The sequence below is a fragment of the Sorex fumeus genome, unplaced genomic scaffold, assembly GCF_029834395.1.
Source record: "Sorex fumeus unplaced genomic scaffold, SorFum_2.1 ptg000024l, whole genome shotgun sequence".
NCBI classification, from domain to species: Eukaryota; Metazoa; Chordata; class Mammalia; order Eulipotyphla; family Soricidae; genus Sorex; species Sorex fumeus.
In genome coordinates, this window is record NW_026606081.1 from 5,862,394 (window position 1) to 5,884,937 (window position 22,544).

The window sequence follows — 22,544 nt, forward strand, 5'->3', positions numbered from 1 at the left end:
GACCCCGGTTCAATTCCTCCACCCCTCCCAGAGAGCCCAGCAAGCTACCTAGAGTAACCTAGCCTGCATGGCAAAGCCTGACAAGCTACCCGTGATGTATTCAATATGCCAAACACAGTAACAAAAAGTCTCAAGATGGAGACATTACTGGGCCCGCTCAAGGAAATCGATGAACAATGGGAGGACAGGATAGTGTGACAGTGATTTAAAAAGATGTGACATCCATTACTGAGATGTTCCCAGAGCTGGAGTGTGCTTGCAAGCAGACTTAGGATGCCTAAAGTGCACCAGATAAAAGAAATCCATTCAGAAATACTTTCACACACATTCATACCAAAATGATGAAAACCATAGACAGAGATAAAATTCTGAAAGCAGGAAGTTCAAAGGAGGAAATTTCTTATAAAGGAGCATCCTTGAGATTTACAGCAGACTTATCTGACGAAACTCTCCAAGCCCAAAAATAATGAAGAGATATAGTGAAAAAAAATCAATGAAATGAATGACTCATCAAGAATGCTCTACCAAGCTAGACTCTTATTCATTCTTGAAGGAACAACACACAGCTTCACAGATTTCACAGACAACTCAGAAACTTAACAGACTCAAAACCATGACTACAGAAAAACTAAATGGCTACTTTAAGGTGAGTCTGGTGCTATAGCACAGCAGGTAGAGTGTTGCTTTGCACGCAGCTGACCTGGGTTCGATTCCTCAGCTCCTCTCAGAGAGCACAGCAAGCTACCAAAATTATCTCGCCCTCACGGCAAAGCCTGGCAAACTACCCATGATGTATTTGATATGCCAACACAGTAACAACAAGTCTCACAATTTGTTGTGAGATGTTACTGGTGCCTGCTAAGCAAATCGATGAACAATGGGAGGATAGTGCAGTGCTGCCCATCAGATAGGGGCCAAATATCCAGGATATACAAGACAGTGTTCAACTTTACAAGAAAAAGTCCTCCAACTCCATCAAAAAATGAGGAGAAGGAATGAACAGAAACTTCCTCAAAAAAGAAATGCAAGTGATCAAAAAGCAGTTGAAAAAATGTTCTACATCACTAATCATTAGGGAGATACAAATCAAAACAATGAGATATCATCTTACACCACAGAAACTGGCAAACATCAAAAAGAACAAGAACAGCCAGTGCTGGTGCAGATGCGGGGAGAAAGTGACTCTCATTCTCTGATGTTGGTAATGCCGACTGGTACAGCCTTTTTGGAAAACAATATGAACATTCCTCCAAAACCTAGAAATTGAGCTCCCATATGTACCAGCAATACCACTTCTAGGAATATATCCTGGAGATGAAAAAAAGTACAGTACAGTACAGTACAGTACAGTAGAAATAACGCCTGCACTTATATGTTTATTACAACACTGTTCACAATAGCCAGAATCTGGAAACAACCCGAGTGCCTGAGAACAGAAGTCTGGTTAAAGAAACTTGGTACATCTACACAATGGAATACTATGAAGTTTTTAGACAAGATAAAGTCATGAAATTTGCTTATAAGTGGATGGATCCGGAGAGTATCATGCTAGTGAAATGAGTCAGAAAGAGAGCGACAGAGAATGACTGCACTCATTTGTGGAGTATAAAATAACGTAATATGAGACTAACACCTAAGGACAGTACAGACAAGAGCCAAGGGGATCACTCTGTGATTTGTAAGCATGCCTCATGTGCTGGGGGGAAAGTCAGTTGTAATTGAGAAGGGACCACTAAGTAAATGATGGTTGGAGTGATTGCTTGTGATGAGGGATGTGTGCTAAAAGTAGACTAAGGACCATGATGGCTTCTCCGTATCTGTATTGCAAACCATAATGCCCAAGAGTAGAGAGAGACTAAGAAGGATGGTGCTTGCCACAGAGGCAGGGGTGAGGTAGGGTAGGGGTGGTGGGACAGACGCTGGGAACATTGGTGGTAGAAAATGCACACTTGCAGAGGGATGGGTGTTTGATCATTGTATGACTGAAACTCAATCATGAAAGCTTTGTAACTGTATCTCAGGTGATTCAATAAAAATAATTTTAAAAATATGTGACATGCACTATGGAATAAAAAAAGTAACTGCAGCGTCTTGTGTGTTATAAGCATATGCTATAATTAGATAATGCATCATTGTGAAGGATAACCCTATGCCTTCTTTCCATAAGATTAATAAAAAATGGTGTTCTGTATTGCTTAAGTAAAAGGTAGTATTGTGGAGTGGCAGAAGAAAGCAAATTCAAGTGAGAAAGAGAAAATCTAGCCTTTTTCGCCCTCTTACCATAGGACTAAGATCGTGAAGAATCTCTGGAATTTTTCATTAATAAAGAACAGCTAGAGAATTAAGGGATCCGAACGAATGTCATATAAGAAAACTGCAGGAACCAGTCACTTTAAATGGTTTTAATGTGAAGAGATAATAAGTTGGTATCTGGTAATATCTCATGAGCACGACTTCTCCAATAAAAGTTATACTATAATAAAATTATTTGATATTTGATTTCATTTTATTTTAATGTGCTTACTTTGGATAAATTCTCAGAAATAAGAGTGTTGAAAATTTTATGTAGGCAGCATAAGTACTCAGCTAGAGTTTTTTTCTTCATTAAACACAGTTATTTTCTTCATTAAAAAAAATATTATGGATCTGTGCAGGATTGAAACTGAGGCACATCTCGCAGAAACAAAGCTGAACGGCTTAGGGCATTCTCTCCGCATTCAAACAGGTACCGCCTGGCGCCCATCACCAGGGACCCTTTTCGGAGCCGCGGCGGAATTATTCCCCCACTACATATCCCATAGGAACCATAAGTTACCCTCTTAGATGGAACCTTCTCTAGATTAGCTCAACCACTAGAAACACATTAGCCAATAATTCGTTAAGCCTATCTCAATTCATTCTGCATATCAAGCAGAATAGTAACAGTGAACGTGAAGGTCTAAACCACACTAGTCACAATGGTAAAGCAATGCAAAAGCCCACCAAACTTTCTTATTGAAGAGGCTATCCCACCAACAGTACTGTAGTGTTAGACAACCTCCCTGACAAGGAATTAAGAAAGGAGCTACTGAGGATGCTTAGGGAGCTAAAAGAAACAATGGAAACCAATGCCAACAAAAGACAAGAGGATTTGAAGGCAGAAATGAGGAAAATGCAAATGGAAATGCCAGACCTGAAAAACCTGGTAGTGAATTGAAAAACTCAGTGGAAGGTCTCAGCAGCAGAGTAAAAGCTGCTTAGAACAGAATCAGTGAGCTCGAAGATGAAGTTCAGAGACTCTCCAGAAAAGATCAGAAAATGGAAAAGAGACTCACAATTCAGGAACAGATGGCAAGAGAAGATTGTGATGAAGCCAAGAGGGGTAACATAAGAATTATTGAAGTCCCAGAAGGACAGGAAGAAAACTCTGATGAAGAAGAAACTGTCAAAGACATCATTGCTACAACGTTTCCAGAGGTGAAGAAAACTTGTGACCACATTCAGGAGGCCTGAAGGGTGCCAGCTAGAAGAAATTCGAATAAAAATACCCTAAGACACATCCTGATGAAAGTGACCAAAACCTCAGATAGAGACAAAATTCTGAAAGCAGCAAGATCGAAGAAAGAAATTTCCTACAAAGGAGCATCCTTAAAATTCACAGCTGATTTGTCTGATGAAACCCTCATGGCCCGAAAACAGTGGTGGAATGTAGTGAAAAAACTCAATAAAATAAATGCCTCACCAAAAGTACTTTACCCAGCAAGACTCTCATTCATAACAGAAGGAACAACACACAGTTTCACAGAAAAACAACAGCTCAGGAACTTCATAGACTCAAAACCATGGTTACAAGAACAACTAAATGGGCTACTTTAAGGCAAGAAAGGCCCCTCAAATACACCAAATTTCAACAGAACAACGAGACAAAATCCCATAACAATAATCTCTCTCAATGTCAATGGGCAAAACACACCAATTAAAAGACACAGAGTGACAGGATGGATTAGAAAATTGAACCCAGTACCATGCTGTTTTGATTATTACCGCTTTGTAGTAAAGTTTGAAGTTAGGGAGGTTGATTCCTCCCATTTTCTTTTTCCCCAGAATTGCTTTAGCTATTCGTGGGGGTTTATTGTTCCATATAAATTTCAGGAGTGTTTGCTCCATTTCTTTGAAGAATGTCATGGGTATCCTTATAGGAATTGCATTGAATTTGTACAGTGCTTTCAGTAGTATTGCCATTTTGACAATGTTAAGTCTTCCGACCCATGAGCAGGGGATGTCTTTCCATTTCCTCATGTCCTCTTTTATTTCCTGAAGTAGCGTTTTGTATTTTTCTTTGTACAATGCCTCATTGGCTGATCACAACACCCAGGAGGAGAGAGAAAACAAAAGGGAATGCCCTGCTACAGTGGCAGGGGGGGATGGGGGGATGGGAGGATGGGGGGGGAGGGATATTATCCTGGTGGTGGAAAATGGGCACTGGTGGAGGGATGGGTATATGATCGTGGTATGACCGAGATCCAAGCACAAAAATTTGTAAATCTACAACTGTACCTCATGGTGTTTCACTAATAAAAAAAAAAAATTGAACCCAAAATTCTGCTGCCTGCAAGAAACACATCTCAGTAGTCAACGCAAACTGAATAGCTTGTATCCCAAGGTAAAGCAACATTTTTCTGTCCGAGAACACTAACTAAAACAATAAGACATTTTCTTTATAGATATTGGGCATTCTGCTTTCAAAGCAAACCAAATTTCATTAGGCTTTGATTATTAAAAATTACTGACTTTTAAAAAAAAAGTCACTGCAAAACATACATACAAAACAACTGCACTTTTAGGAGGAAGTGCACATTTAAAAAAAATGAAAAATAGGGACTGGAAAGATAGTACAGTTGGTAGGATACTTGCGTTGCACACAACCAACCTGGGTTCAATCCCTGGCACCATATATGGTCCCATGTAAGTCCTCACAGGAATGATTACAGAGAACAGAGATAAGCATGTTCCCTGAGCACAGTGGGTATGGCACCAAAAAAGAAACAAATAACTAAAATATTGCAAACGTTAAATGTAGGAGTCAGAAGATGCAAAATTTGCAGGAAGATGATGATACAAACATGACTAAAAAGGGATATTACAAAACAGTACACAGAAAACACAGGCAATTAGCTGCATGTTAAAAAGCAGGAAGTATATTATCAAAATCAGCGGTGTTTACCAAATAGTAAAATCTTATATAATGACATATTTCAACCCAAATGAGCCCTACAATTATGCCTATATGACAACTGCCAAATTGGCTTGAAAGGAAGTTTGACTGATGTGATTTACAACAAACCATACATTTAGTTCAAGCAAATAACAAGGACCAGAAATATCAGCTTGAGGACGTATTTGCTGTGCAAAGAGCAATTTAGACTAATTAATATTTGCTTCCACTCAGATTTGCTTGTGATCCTGTAACTCTGGACAAGGATACAGTTAATGAGACTAACTACCTGTGTCAAGTTTTGGTGGTAAGCTGTTGTCTGTTTCCAGACAGCTTTGATACTTTCTCAGGGACAGCGAACAAATGTCTGTGACATGAATAATGTAAAAGTAAAACACAAGCTTCCTCTTCTTGGTGACTTTTGGTTCCCAAGTCCTTTTGCATTTTCTTCTCTATTTAAGATATTGATTCTGCTCTTCCACCTAAGCTCTGAACCTCATCTCAGACTCTGACCTGGCCCTGTCAGTGCTCTATAAAATATGTTTGATGGATGAGAAAACTTCCACATAATCATTTGGTAAAATCTGTCCTCTTGAACCCCTATTTACAGTTGGTAGGAACAGAATTGGCATGGCTACCATGGAAAACATTATGATGATCCTAAAAATTCCAATAAAATGCAAAAATTCCACTTCTGCTTATAATCAAAGGAAATAAAATCAAAGTAGTATTTGCACCCCCCAGGCTCACTGTAACATTATTTATAACGGTCGAGTCAAATAAACAGTGGTTTTCTTTCTATTGGGGGAGATTAGAATTCTTTTTGAAGCCAGCCCAACTATACTCAGGGGCTATGTCTAGCTCTGTGCTCAGAGATCACTCTAAATACTTGTAGGACCATCTGGTGCTAAAGATCAAACTCTGGCCTCCTGCATGCAAACATGTGTTTAGCCTGTTGAAACTATCGCTCCAGCTCTTCCTAGTGGCTTCAAACACATGATGATCCACAGCATGCTCATCCACAGGAGTAGAAAGGTTGAAAACAACTAATGTAAATGACCTGAACACCTATAACAGTTGACTGGAACATGGAAAGATGTTATATATTTATATATATTTTCATTTCATTTTCATTTCATCATCCTGTTATTCGTCGATTGCCTCGAGCAGGCCCCAGTAACGTCTCTTTCATCCTAGCCCTGAGATTATATTCAAGGCTCTTTAGGAGAATGAGACCCATCATTGTTACTGGTATTTGGCATATTTAGTATGCCATGGGGAGTTTGCCAGACTCTGCCCTGTGGGCAGGCTACATTCGATAGCCTGCCAGTTTGTCCAAAGTAGGAATGAGACAATAAGATGTCATAAAAAAAGGTTCTGATAAGAGTTCGCGCGGCCGCAAATGCGGCCTCGCGGTTCCGGGATCTGGATTTTATAGTCTCTGAGTCTTGGCCGCTGATGGGATTACACGGCGCCAGGGGGCCAGGTGGTGGGTGTGACCCCGCCCACTGGAATTTGGAGGATCTGGGTGGAAGATGCTCGACTCCAATTCGAGTAGGCTTGGAGGTCTCGGCCCCGGAACCCGCGTGGCTTTGTCCCTCTGCCAGTACCTTCATGTGTGCGGAGAGTGGTCTCAGCATGGTGGTGGCTGGTCCTGGAGGTCTTCGGCTGCCGGAGCCCTGGTCGGGGCGGGGAGGAAACTCAACCCGCTCCCCTCCAAGGGGCTCCGGGAAGGAACACCCAGGCACGGGGGCAGAAGACTGCACTGTTCTCGTCCGGGATCTGGATTTTATAGTCTCTGAGTCTTGGCTGCTGATGGGATTACACGTGTAATTTATATATATAATATATACATATTTACATGAACAGGATCAATATCACAGCAGGTAGGGTGTTTGCCTTGCATGCAGCCAACCAAGGTTCGATTCCTGCACCCCTTTTGGAGAGTACTGAGAGTATCCTGCCCGCACAGCAGAACCTGGCAAGCTCCCCGTGGCATATTAAATATACCAAAAACAGTAACAACAAGTCTCACAATGGAGATGTTCCTGATGCCCACTCGAACAAATCGATAAACAGCGGGAGGACAGTGCTACAGTGCTACATATTTACATAAACACAGTTGAATATTATCCAAGCATAATAGAAGATAATGTTGACAATTGTAACAACATAGGTGAATCCTGAGGATAGTAGAACGTGTGGAATAAGTCAGAGAAAGACAAATGTACAAATTCATGTGTGAATTTGCTTATATATACAATGTGAAAAATATGCAAATCCACAACTACAGGAAACATATTTGATGACTGCCATTGGTAAAGGCTGAAAGGTGAGGAAAGTAGAGGTGATCAAAAGGTACAAACTTTCCACTATACTATGAATAAGCTCTGAAGATGTAATGTACAAAATAGGGACGATAAATCTCAGATAGAATTCTATATTTAACTCTAATTGTAAGTTGCTAATAAAAAGTAAGGATAAATGTATCCATTCACCAGAAAAACATTCTCTGTGAAGTTATAAATGTGATTAAACTTACTGGGGTCATCCTTTTGCAGTGCATACATATATCAATTCAATTATTTCATGCGCCTTAAATAAATACAGTGTTAAATGTCAACTATAGCTTAATAAACATGGGGGAACACATTCTCTTTTCTAAATACAAAGAAACAGAAAACAAATCAAACAACTTCTTGGCACAAAAAAGAGCAGAAGGCAACAGATAGTGCAGCAACATATAACCTAGATCATACCCGGCAGGAAATTCTAGTAAACACTCTAGCAACAAGATAAATACCTTCTATCACCAGCATCCTTATGCAATATTGTACTGAAAGTTCTGCCCCTTAAAAGATATAAATTATGTATGTATACACATACATATACATATACTTATACACCACTACACACACGTGTAATAAAACTACAGAAAATAAATACTTCCCTGAGAAAACAAGAAAATCAACTGACAGATGGATTGATGATTCTAACCAGCTCACTATCTTAATTAAAATAAGAGAAAATAGATAACATCAGCAATAGTCAATTTGAAAATAACAGTAAATACATTTAGTTAGACTAACAACACACATATGAAAATAAAGGAAATCTAATGGGAAAAGTGTGAGCAAGACAAAAACATTAATTTGTGATATAGATTTAAGTATAGTTTATAAAATTCTAATTATCTTATTGCTCTTTACACTTAAAAGTATATTGCCCTTTACAAATACCGACCTCTGTGTTAGTTAGGCCAATTCTACTGAAACAAAAGTAAAACAAAATTCTTAGGCATTTTGTAATATAAGAATATATAACTGTAAATAGTACACATGGTTATTTGTGCTATATGCCCTCTCGGAGAGCCCGGCAAGCTACCGAGAGTATCTCGCCCGCACTGCAGAGCCTGGCAAGCTCCCCGTGACGTATTCGATATGCCAAACACAGTAACAACAAAGTCTCCAATGGAGACGTTACTGGGCCCGCTCGAGCAAATTTTATATTTTTCAAATATGTAATGAGATGTTACTGGGCCCACTCGAGCAAATTGATGAACAACGAAGACAGTGAAGTGCTACAGTGTACATTTAAAGAAGTACATAAAAGCAAAATTCTATTTAAGAACATATATGAAGGCATAAACATATGAACCCATACTCTATTTCAAGTTAAGAGAATTAACTACTTATTTATTAATAATTTATTATTTATTAATGTCAGTGATACTATATAACTATACATAAGTAATGCTTTAAATATTAATTTTATTATTAATTTTCCAAAAAAAATATAATAAATTAAAAGTAACAAGTAATTTTAAGTTCAACTAAAAAGTACGGGTGAATATAAACTTATATAAACATTGCATATTAGACAAACTAAAGGGAACTTTTGGGCAAGAACAAGTCTGAAAGGTGTAAAATGCACACCATCAAGTTTGAGTCGTGATTCAATTAGTATTCAATTACTGCATTAGTGATTTTTAACAAAGGAATAAAAAATCAGTTCAATGGAACAAGAAATATTAAAACAGGCCTACTTAGAGGATGACAGAGGTAATATCACAAATTAGTAGGAAAGGGAACAATAGGACAACACATTAAATAGGTTTGAAACATGACTATCATCTTGTGAGGTTACCGTCAATTTACATGTTACAAGGTAAGGTAAAGGTAAAGGCCCTCCCGTTGATCGTCGATTTGCTCGAGCGGGCCCAGTAACGTCTCCATTGGAGACTTTGTTGTTACTGTGTCTGGCATATCGAATACTCTCGGCAGCTTGCCGGGCTCTCCGAGAGGGGCGGAGGAATCGAACTCGGGTTGGCCATGTTGGCCGCGTGTAAGGCGAACGCCCTACCCGCTGTGCTATCGCAAATTGAACAATATAATAGTCTTAGAAAAAAATACAGGGAATGAAGCTATAAAACACAGAAGGCATTTTAAACAATAAAGGAGGGTACTGGAGCAATAGTAAGTAAGTAGAGCACTTGCCTTACATATGGCTGACTGGGATTCAATTTCTGCCACCCATATGATCCTTTAACACCACCAGGAGTTATTCCTGAGCACAAAGCCTGGAGTAAATCCTGAGAACTGCTGGGAGTGACCTCTAAACCAAAACCAACAATAAAGGAGGAAAACTATCTTAAAAACTGAAAAAAATCTACTTAAAATACAAACATCCATATAATAAATGAGCAGACCATACCAGAAACAGAATATAATAGATAAAGGCAGGGGGTTGTAGATTTGATATATATGAAATATGGGATCTGGGGACACGGCTCAGTGGTGATCACGAGCCTTGTGTGTGCAAGGCTCTGAGTTCAATCCTGGGGATCGCATGTACCCTGAAAATCCTAAAATATTTCCAGAGCATAGTCTGATATTGGCTAATAGGAAAAAAAAAACTTTTTAAAATGAAAATTAGAATTGAAAGAACATATACAAATGCCATTTGATACATTGTTCAAGAAAACAGATGCTGGGTTTTTCAGATTTTCTGACTTGGCAATCAATGCTCTCTCTGGTTGTAACTCTGGGGAAGGTCTTTTAGCTGTCCCTGGCTCTGGACCCTCTCTCCTTTGTGAAAGGGAAACAATCCCGGCAGCTTCGCTGTAAAGAAAGAATTCAATCCATACAAAGTTCTTAGAACAATGTCAATAACCAATTATTGATTCAATATTATATGTAACCAAAAAGTACAGAACAGCTGACTCGGTTACAAAATTCCAAACTTAAGTTTTAAGTGTAAATAATATACCAGTGAATAAACCAGAGATAGGCAAGTCGAAATTGAAGAAACATGAATCACCAATTAATCAAGTGAAAAGCCTCAAATACAGTAATAATCAAAAAAGGCAAATCAAAATGGCAGTAAAGTAACAATTTCATCCATCACCTTAAAAATGATGTGGGCAAGGGAGATCCCCAACAACATATGGTCCCCAAACATCCTTGAAGGCAGTCGTGGAGAGTGGCCTTGGCAATTTCTGTCACCACAGGGCCCAAGTAGCACCAAATCCTCATTCTCAGTTCCTCCCAATAAAACACCAACTTGGCTGGCCAAGAATTTCCAGGGAATCCCATGCTCTGAGCATCACAGGAGTGCTCCTCCCCTCAGCTAATATAAAGAATTTTGTGCTGGTGGCACTCCAGAGAAATAACCACTCTTGCTCACCGTAGGTGAGTGTTACATTCATGGATGCATTCTTTACTTGGGGGAGAGGGGGAAGGTATCATCCGGACAAGTATTTGAAAATGTAAAATTCCATGACATTAAAGCTAATGGTATCTTCAAAGATGTCACGCCACTGGCCTAGCAAGTGAAAACAGAGATAGAAAAATGGGACTATCTTAAACTAAGAAGCTTCTGCACCTCAAGAGAAGCAGTGACCAAAATACAAAGACAGTCTACAGAATGGGAAAGGATATTCGCCGAATACACATCTGACAATGGGTTGGTATCAAGAATATACAAAGTACTGGTTGAATTCCACGAGAAGAAAACATCCAACCCCATCAAAAAATGGGGCAGTGAAATGAACAGAAAATTTCTCAAAGAAGAAATCCGAATGGCTAAAAGGCACATAAGAAAATGCTCTACATCACTAATCATCAAGGAAATGCAGATCAAAACAACAATGAGATATCTCACACCACAGAGACTGGCCCACATCCAGAAGAACAAAAGCAACCAGTGTTGGCACGAATGTGGTGAGAAAGGGACCCTCCTTCACTGCTGGTGGGAATGACGATGGTTTCAGCCCTTCTGGAAGACAGTATGGACGATTCTCAAAAAACTAGAATTTGAGCTCCCATTTGACCCAGCAATACGACTCCTGGGAATATATCCCGGAAAGGCAAAAAATTATAGTCGAAGTTACATCTGCACTTGTTTGTTCATGCAACACTGTTTACAATAGCCAGAACCTGAAAAAAACCTGAGTGCCTGAGAATAGATGACTGGTTAAAGAAATGTTAGTCTATCTACACAATGGAGTACTATGTAGCTGTTAGAAAAGATGAAGTCATGAAATTTACATACAAGTGGTACTACATGGAAAGTATCATGCTAAGCGAAATGAGTCAGAAAGAGAGGGATAGACATAGAAAGATTGCATTCATCTGGGGGATATAAAGTAACAAAATATGAGATTAATACCCAAGAATAGCTGAGATCAGCACCAGGAGGATTACTCCATAGCTCAGAGGCCAGCCGGGCATTCTAGGGGAAAGGGCAGCTCAGATAGAGAAGGGAACACCAAATAAAGGGTGTTTGGAGGATCCTCCCAGGAGGGGAGATGCATGTCGAAAGTAGACTATGGACCGAACATGATTGCCATTCAATGCTGCTTTTGCAAACCACAGCACCCAAAAGGAGAGAGAGAACAAAAGGGAATGCCTTGCCACAGAGGCAGGGTGGGATGGGGGCATGGGGAATGGGAGGGATACTGGGAATAGTGGTGGTGGAAAATGGGCACTGGTGGAGGGATGGGTACTCGATCATTGTATAATTGAAACCCAAGCACAAAAATTTGTACATCTATAACTGTACCTCATGTTGTTTCACTAATAAAATTTTTTTAAAAAAAGAAAATGTAAAATCCATATACTTGGACACAATAATTCCATTATTTGGAGTCTAACATAGATTAATAATTTAATCTTCAAAAAATAAGGAAGTTTTCATTGGAGAGGTAGAGGAAACTCTAAACACCCATCACAATAGCTAAACAATGGTTTTTGGTTCAAATGGAACAATTTATCAGTGCAAGGCATATTTTAAACTCATTGTCCAAGGGTTATTTATACTCATTTACCAAGTCATGGTGGAGGTGCCATGAAATCTGTCCCAATCTAAGTTTATTTGTAAGATTCCCCACCATCCTATATTTGGAAAACCTGATCACTCTTACTGCATGGAAACTTTCCAGTGATGTTCTCCCACAAAGCTAAGATGATGTTTGATTACCCCAAATTTTCAGCATCTGGCATGATGCCCCATCTAACAGTGTCCAGACCGCAGGAGGTACTTTACAAGCATGTGTTTAATGCTATTACAGCTAGAAACAACAATATTACTTCAAGCTGATTAAAAACTTTACTTCTGCCTTTTTCCCTCCTGTTCTTCTCCCTTCAACTGTTGAGGAAAAGCCAGCCACTTGACTCTGTGAACACTTGAATTTCCTTTTCTGGAACAAACTTCTTGCCTTTTGGCTTTAGGCCTTCAGTTCTCAGAGGTTAAGCCAAAGGAATATGCATTCACTCTGCAAAGCCTCTTCCAGCCCAAGAAGTCTTGATCTGCCGTTGTCTGGAGCCAAAGAAAGAACACCAGCTAGATGGTTTTAGATCTGACTCTAACAGAAATTCATTGTGTGGCCATATATTTCTTGTCTTCTCTAAGTATCATCTCTTCAGTTACATAAAGGATTGAGGACTGGGGGCAGGGAGGGGTAGTATCACAGCATGGGGGGAAACAGACAGGAATGTTTTGAAGTTTGACATCTGGGATCAGATCCCAGCTACACCATGGTGCTATCTGTCATGTATAGTCCCAGAGTCTCAATGTCTCCAGATGGAAAAAGTAAGGAGCCTCTCTTGCTCTGTAATCCACTGTGAGAAAATGCGGGCAAGCATTCTTTGAGAAGTACTGAATATTTTGCCTCGCTAGCCCCAGAAAGAGTAAATTATATTAAATCTTAAAGTGAAAGAATACTTACAACCCTATCACCTAGTTTTAAACCTTAAAACATAAAATAGTATGTACACAATTTCATATACACGTGTTATTTATAGATATATGACCTATGTTGAGAACATATGTAAACATATATAACAAATACAACGGTCAGTTCTGTGGGACCGGAATATAGGTGAGAGGTTAAAAGAAAAAGATTTATCAAGGTTGAATTTGGCTTGCTTGTATTGACTGAATCATTTATAGTGAGAATGCTCTCACTTACTCTGAACTTTTATATTTAATCAAAATAATCACGGCCATGAAGAAAGCACTCAACACCTGCTATCATTCTATAAGGTAAAGGTAAAGGTAAAGGCCCTCCCGTTGATCGTCGATTTGCTCGAGCGGGCCCAGTAACGTCTCCATTGGAGACTTTGTTGTTACTGTGTCTGGCATATCGAATACTCTCGGTAGCTTGCCGGGCTCTCCGAGAGGGGCGGAGGAATCGAACTCGGGTCGGCCATGTTGGCCGCTTGTAAGGCGAATGCCCTACCGCTGTGCTATCGCTCTATTCTATACCTATCATTCTATACCTATCATTCTATACCTAAATATAATTGTTATTCTTGAAATTATGTACTCATCTTTCGTTCTCAAAGAGCAACAGGTCACTTTTCTGGCGACTAGAATCACTATAACTCTAGTCACATTACATTTTTTTTTCAAACTAGTTTCCTATAACCAAAGCAAGGTGGAAGATTGTAGTTTCCAGCTGACTAGACATAGGGTCTAGACTGATTCAACAGCAGAAAAAAATAGACTTTGATCCATCTCATACCTTTGTTTCAATAGACTTGACCTAACTAACAGAACTTGGTATTTGCAAAGGCCAATACACTTTCAGATGTAAAGAGCAATAAGATAATTAGCATTTTAAGGATCCTCTTTTTTCTTTTATTTATTCATGCCTTATTTTCATTTTTTAAATGGATCACATTAATAGAGCATTGTGTAACTGGCAGAAATGTAATTTGAGAAAGGGAAAAATAATTGTCGCAGGTTTTTAAATTTGATTGTTAGAAGTATGATGCAATGAATGCTGTTTCAAACTCTGAAAAACAAACTGCAATACTCACATAATTTTTAAATAAAATGATAAATTTTCTATGACAAATTTATGTCACAAAAACATCAGTAACTTTGGATCTGCCCTTCAGTTCATATAATAGAAATCACAGGTCTCTTTTATGGTTTGTCCTTTATTAAAAGATGTAAGGTCAACAGTTTAGTGTATTATACTTAATATAATGGTTGTATCCAATTTATCCATTCTCATTTAATGATAATTCTTATTAATGCACGTTGTGTGCAATAGATGGAGTTAGGCGAATCATAAAACTCCCCTGGCTGTAGTTATGAAATATGTTCAACTTCATAATGATGAAAGTAATATGTAGAAATTCTGTGGGTATCTTCAACTTGAAAGTTAACTTCTATGAGTAAATTAAGATTGTCCTTGGAAAATAGTGAAGAATACACTAAATGAAATATGTGATTAATTTGTACTGACATAAATGTATTTATCTACAGTCAATTTGTTCATTATAAAAATGAGATTGGGTTAAATGAGCCAATCCTGTTCAGTGAGCCAAAAGAAAAAACGTAAATATATACATATTCTCTTAAGAAAATAACTCTTATAGACCAATTAGACCAATTCAAAATAAATGATAAAAATCAAATGCATTTATTATATGTATTCATGATAGAATTCCAGAACATTTTATCAAAGATATATTCATTAATATTTGACAAACAAAAATATAGTAACAATAATAATAGAGATTTAGCAAGGATTACATAAGAAATTTTATAAAACAATAGTTTATTTTTGAAGTAGGTAAACTGGGATTATCAACAAAGCAAATGCTGGAAATACTACTGGGTTCACGTTGCTCCCAAGATATATGGAGAGTTTTAATAAAAATATTTTTAAATGTGGACAGTAAGATCTTTTTGTGATATGTGAGATAAAAAAGTAATTGAATATTTGTTCCATGATATTGAAGAATTCTCTCAAATTGAAGAATTAATCTTTGGTTAAATTTTTGTTTTCCTCTGAAGTTTTTGCCCATGAACCTAATTGAGTTCAACGTTTTAAGATATCAGACCTAGAGAGAATGTGTAGGAATAAGGCACTTTCTATACAAGCCGTCAGTGCTCATTGATCTAACATCACACATTGTCTCCCCAGCACTGCCAGAAGAGACCCCTGAGCACAAACCTGGTAATAAGCACTAAGCATCAGAGAATGTAGGGGGTATGTAACCCTACCCATGAACCAAAAACCTGAATATAAGAGTATAAGATTCATAAAAAATTTCAACCAAGAAGGCATGGTTAGTTCTGTATAACAGAACCACGTGACAAAGCCATGTTTCTAAATGATTGAGAGGCTAAAATGATAAGATTTAAACAATAAGATGAATGCAGAGCGGATAAATGACAAAGAGAATTTCAAGTTTATCAATCAATAGCTGTTGTAACACATAGTGCTTTACTGTTCAGAACTAGCACATGATGAAGCTGCCATATAATTAGTTGGTTACCCTTCCTCTTCCTATACAATTGCAGTTGAAATTAAGCCAGCTTAAAACACACAAGGATATAGAAGCATTTATTTGGTTGGTATCTATCTGGAAATACATGATTAGACCTAGGTACCATATTTAAAGGATAATTGTTACCTTCCTGGTAGCAGTTACCATATTTAATATCATCATAGAGACATTTGCAAATAAAAGGTAATTTCAAATATGAGAAATCTATTGAGAGCTGAAGAAATTTAAAATATTTTTAGTCCAGAAATTTCATTTCAGGTTATGCATTTTGTATACCTTTTGAAGAGAAAGTTGAACAATATTCTATAAATATTTGTAGGAATATTTCCTGAACAACACATCTGTTTTTTGTTTATTTCCTTTTCCTCATCTAGTTTAACAAGCAAATATTTGCATTAACCATTACAGTCATCATTTTTACAATCAGGAAAATACTGAAGTAGCAAGAAAATTATAAACTTGAAATGAAACAGTCTAATAGCACTCAGGTTTCTCCAGGTGTATTCATCTTTGTGTGTTCAGTGTCAAGTATGTTGGCAAGTAAACAGTTGATATTAAATAAATACTAATTAAATGAATTAATAATGAAATAACAAATAAGTAATTATGAAGTGAATGGTTTGTGAGGTCCCAACCATTAGTTATGGCCCCATTTGTGCTAAATAACTGTCAGGCTACACTGAAAGTATTACTGAAATAAGTTAATGAATCTAGATGTATTTCAGGATGTCTTTTAAAGAAAAAAAAAGATTTGAAACTAAAAAAGTCAATTACTTTCTACAATTCTAAATAGCAATACAGTAAAGCCTTAGAACTCTTTCTAAGCACTTGGAAAATAAAGTTTAATAGGTTAGCCTATCAAAGAGAGAAAGAGTGATATAAAGATGTTAAAGAAGGCTAAGATTTCTGGTAAGTGAATGCTTGGTAAAGCACTTAGGCATATGCATACACAGTGTGTGTTAATTTTATTTACAAATTTGGAAAACCTCTCACAAAACAAAACATCTAATTTCAATGGCAATATACTATTCCACCTTTTTGATGAACTACTGAATCTTTTCTATATTCTTGGCAATACACATGGCAACTAAAGTACATTTTAAAAGAATCTTTGTGAATTCCATTTGGGATCTTAACTAACTTGTTACCTAGTTTTAATGTATTTTAAATGCAAATAGGCTGCTTATTTTTCCCTTGGGCTGGAGCCATAGCACAGCGGTAGGGTGTTTGCCTTGCACGCAGCCAACATGGCCAACCCGAGTTCCATTCCTCCGCCCCTCTCGAAGAGCCCGCAAGCTACCGAGAGTATCTCGCCCGCATGGCAGAGCCTGGCAAGCTACCCGTGATGTACTCAATATGCCAAACACAGTAACAACAAGTCTCATGATGGAGACGTTACTGGGCCCGCTCGAGCAAATCGATGAACAACAGGAGGACAGTGACAGCAACAGTGACAGTGATTTTTCCCTAGAGAAATTAGTTCTGTGATTAAGTAGCTACTTACATTTCATACTAAGTTATTTACAATAAACATTGAGAGCTATAAGTCAAATATTATGCTCTCTTAGGTTACTTTTCATAATAGAGAGAATTTTTGTTACATATTTCAAACATCTGGTGGAGCTGTGGAAGGATCAGAGTATCTACCTTACAGGTACACTCCCCAAGGTAATGCAGGTGTTCCTAAGATTCTGGAAGTTCTATCTGCAGCCTCAGTACCTTGAGCAATTTTTAGCCACACCGCACCACAGACAGATGTGTATGAGCACTACAAAAAGGCTTGTCATTCCCAGGCTGTACCACGACTGAAAGAATATGTGAGTGGCACAACGGAGAACCGCAAATACATGTGTGAGCACGGTGGCAACTTTGGTGAGCACCACAAACAGAACTTGTGTCCGTAGGTTGTGTACTTCAACTCAAGAGAGTGACCCTGGAGCAATTGTGCAAGAACTGCAGCTAACGAGCACAGACCTTGGTGTGCCCTGGAGCTGATGGGCAAACACCGGAATGTGTGCAAACCACCAACATCACAACTATAATGCAGTGAAGGATGATGAGGGAAGGAGCTGAAAAATAAAATGCCTAAGATGAAATATTACATTCTAAGGCAAATGACATCTATATTCTTAGATCCTGTTAGAGAGGATTTATAAGAATTTAAAGAGGATTTATAAGAACTTTCAAAAACAGTACATATTTTTTTGTTTACTGGTGCTCTTTCGGGGTCAGAGGAATGAGACCCATTTTATTTACTGGTACCACCAAACATTAGCCAAGCGGCACAAATGCTGGCTGACTTCGACCATGAGTGTGGAAAGGTTGGACTACAGCTGAATCTCACGAAGACAATATTTATGAGAAACGGTCTTGTTCCTGACGTTCCATTCACTCTCAACGCTACGAACATCTCCGAATGCAACAGTTATGTGTACCTCGGTAAAGAAGTCAACATGACAAATGACCTGGCACCTGAGTTGCACAAGAGGAAGAGAGCGGCGTGGAACGCCTTCAAGAGTATCAAAAAATAGCTAAGAGTACGAAGAACCTCCAGCTCTGGGCACATCTCTTTGATTCCACTGTTCTTCCTGCATTAACATGTGCCTCAGAGACCTGGACCCTACAAAAACAGGATAAGAACGCTATTCGGGTCTCCCAAAGAGGAATGGAAAGAGCTATGCATGGAGTATCACGCTTCACTCAATTGAGAGAAAGAATCTGAGTTCCGATCTCCGTCGACGGTCAAGAATCAGGTTCGCTGTCTCGTTTGCCAAGGCATTGAAAATCAGATGGGCTGGACACGTGATGAGATTTGGAGACAACCGCTGGACTAGAGCCATTACCTACTGGATTCCACAGGATGTCAAAAGATAGTGTGGCCACCCACCTACGAGATGGTCAGACTTCTTCATCAAGACCCTGAACTTGAGGCTCTTCGTGCTCCTAGAACAAGCAGATGCCATTGGGCTATACTAGCATGCGACAGGGACGAATGGAAATGTTACTGGCTCCCACTTGAGCAAATCGATGAGTAACAGGATATCAAATGATCAAATTTATATAATTTGTGAAATTGTACTCTAAATACAAGAGGACTTATGTAATAAAATTATACTCACTATACTGTTTAAAATATAATATATTTCCTATGTATAAGGAAAAAATTGGGAGGAAAATGTGGGAAATAATTGGGATCATGTTAAAAGCAGACTATGGATCCAATATGATGACCACTTAGTACCCACATAGCAAAACATAACACCTAAAAGGAGAGAGAGAGTAAAAGAGAATGTGCCTGCCAGAGAAGCAGGGGGGAGGGGTGGGGGACAGAGGAGGAGGAGGAAGGAATGAGGTTTGGTCACTGGGAACACTGGTGGTGGAGAATGGGCACTGGTGGAGGGATGGGTGCTCGAACATTGTATGACTGAAACGTAATCACAAAAGTTTGTAAGTCTGTAACTGTATCTCATAGTGATTCATTAAAACAAAATATTCTCAATGACTGTCCTCCCGTTGTTCATTGATTTTCTCGAGCGGGCCCAGTAACATCTCCATTCTGAGACTTTGTTGTTACCATGTTTGGCATATTGAATACGTCACAGGGAGCTTGCCAGGCTTTGCCGTGCGGGCGAGACACTCTCAGTAGCTTGCCAGGTTCTCCAAGAGGGGCAGAGGAATCGAAACTGGGTTGGCCAGATCAGCTGCGTGCAAGACACATGCCCTACCCAAATAAAATATAATAAACAATTAAAAGAATAATAATAGAATAATAATAACCAAAGCTAGTCAAAATTAAATGTAATGCCCCCTTTCTTTCTTAGATAGTCCAAAGAAAGGGAGGTAGAAAGGTGTATTTCCAACAAACCAACTGGGTCATGGTGTACATGTTATTTTGGACAGAGCAGCAGCTTCCATGTGGTATTCAGGGTACTAACGGTAATGTCTTTATGAATTTTCTTTCCAGAGTTCTTATTTACATTTTACATAATATATTATTGGATCTTAAAAGTAAAAAAAAAAAGAGAATGATGACAATATCACTGTCACTATCACTGTCCTCCCATGGTTCATGGATTTGCTCAAGCCGGCCCAGTTATGTCTCCATTGTGACAATTGTTACTGTGTTTGGCATATCGAATACGTCACGGGGAGCTTGCCAGGCTCTGCCATGCGGGCGAGATACTTTGGCAGCTTGCCGGGCTCTCTGAGAAGGCCGGAGGAATCGAACTCGGGTCGGCCATGTTGGCTGCGTGCAAGGCAAACACCCTACTTGCTGTGCAACTGATTAACATTCTCAATAACAAGAACTAAAAAATAATAATAATTGGGATCATCTTTTCCAGTCTCCACTGCTGTTCTGTCAAATACACGGTATTAAAATTGAAAAAAAAAAACTAGTAAAATAAGAGCAATTTGCAAAAGTCCCATTGCTGGAAGCAAGATGCCCACCTATTCCAAACAAGAAGTCCCTGGGGGCTGTAGCAATAGCACAGCATGTAGGGCATTTACCTTGCAAGCGGTCAACCTGGGTTCAATTCCCAGTATCCCATAGGGTCCCCTGAGCACCGCCAGGGGTAACTCCTGAGAGCAGAGCCAGGAGTAACCCCTGTGTATCGCCAGGTGTGACCCAAAAAAGCCAAAAAAAAAAATAAAAATAAAGAAGCAGTCCCTGACCTGCTCTGACCTTTTGGCAACAATGAGGCTCTGGTTAACCATTAAGTCCATTCGCTGAGATAAATGAAGCAGTAGCAGGAAATTTCATTTGGATAACACATGGGCCACAATAAATACTAATATTATTTCAACACAATGAGGGAACAAGGGAATAGTCAGAGCTTCATCTTTGGGTAGTTTTCTCTCAGGGACTTACAGATTCTTGTATTTCACACAGGAAGACATGTATTTTGAAAAGCTCTGCATTATAGTGACTTTTGGTGAAAGGGAAACAGTTAGTCTTGGGAGTTCCATTATTCCCTCTTACACAGAAAATGACTTTGTAGATAGGGTAGTTTGATATTTCAGTGTTTGTCTGAGGATTTAAGAGTCTGTTCAAAACAAAGAAAAAAAACAATACAATGATTAGAAGAATTACAGAACATTTTCACTTTACCTATACTATAATTAAAGATATAGCTTTCATCTTCTAACAAGATCATATAAGCCATTTTGGTATGTTATTCATGTTAGGTCTTGATAAAAAGTCATAAGGCATTTGCCTTGCATGTTGACAACCCGGCCTACCCGAGTTCAATTCCTCAGCCTCCAATTCCTCTGCCCCTCTAAGAGAGCCCAGCAAACTACCAAAAGTATCTTGCCACCCGGCAAAGCCTGCAAGCTACCCATGACCTATTTGATATTCCAAACACAGCAACAACAAGTCTCACAATGTTATGGGACCTCTCAAGCAAATCGATGAACAAAGAGAGGACAGTGACAGTGACAGTGATACTTACCATGTAAATATATTTAATTGATTTTTGACAAGAAGATTGCGGCAATTCAATGGTAAAAAAACAATCTTCTATCAAATTACACCAAATATTCTTCTATGGCACTAAAATGATTGGAATTTTTAGGCAAAGATAAAAAGACAAAAACTAATCCTGATATTCAAACTTTCACAAAAGTTAGCTATAAATGGGTCTTCAAACTAATTGCAAAATGAAACGACTATATAAACAATCAATGTGATGAAAAAGAAAAAATACATCACAGATTAGGAAACGACATCTAAGAAAGCACTGTTACCCAAAATATACCAAAAAAATTAAAACTTAAGATAACAAAGCAATCTTGGTAACATTTTAACAAAAGATCTTAACAAGTATCTGACCAAAGAAGATTACCCCCAATTAAGTATGCTACAAAATAGATCACATTATACTGCATCTAGAAAATGCAGATTTCAACAATGAGAGCATGAAACATTAGTACAATAGTCAGAACAAAACCCAATACAAAAATCTAGAACATTCACAACACCAAAAGTTTGCAAGGACTTGGAGCAATAAGAATTCTCATTAATTTGTGGTCAGAATGCAAAATAGCAAAGTTGCTTTGGAAGATTATTTAATCATTCCTAACAAAAGCAAAGATTCTCATAATATGATCCAGAAAATGGGCTACTAGCTATTTACTCAAAGGAATTGATAACTTATCATGAATCACGAATATTGATCATCCTGTTGTTCATCTATTGCCTCGAGCAGGCACCAGTAATGTCTCCTTCTTCCTTGTCCTGGTATTTTAAAAGAGCCTTATTCAATGCTCTTTCAGGGCTAGGAGAATGAGACCTACCATTGGTATTTGGCATATTGAGTACATAATGGGAAGTTTGCCAGACTCTGCCATGTGGGCAGGATACTTTTGGTAGCCTGCTGGGTTCTCCAAAGTAAAAACAAGATAATAAGATGTCAAACGGCTGCAAATGTGGCCGCATGCTTCTGGGAGCTGGGTTTTATAGTCTCTGGGTCTTGGCCGTTGATGGGACCACCTAGCGCCGGCGGCAGCTGGTGGGTGTAACACCTACCTACTGGAAGATG

The 22,544-nt window shown here is 38.6% G+C and overlaps 1 pseudogene; it reads left to right on the plus strand.

Moving 5' to 3' along the window:
• Positions 1–613: 613 nt before the first annotated feature.
• LOC130023686 (axin-2-like) overlaps positions 614–22,544 on the plus strand; it is a 69,530-nt pseudogene continuing 47,599 nt past the window's right edge.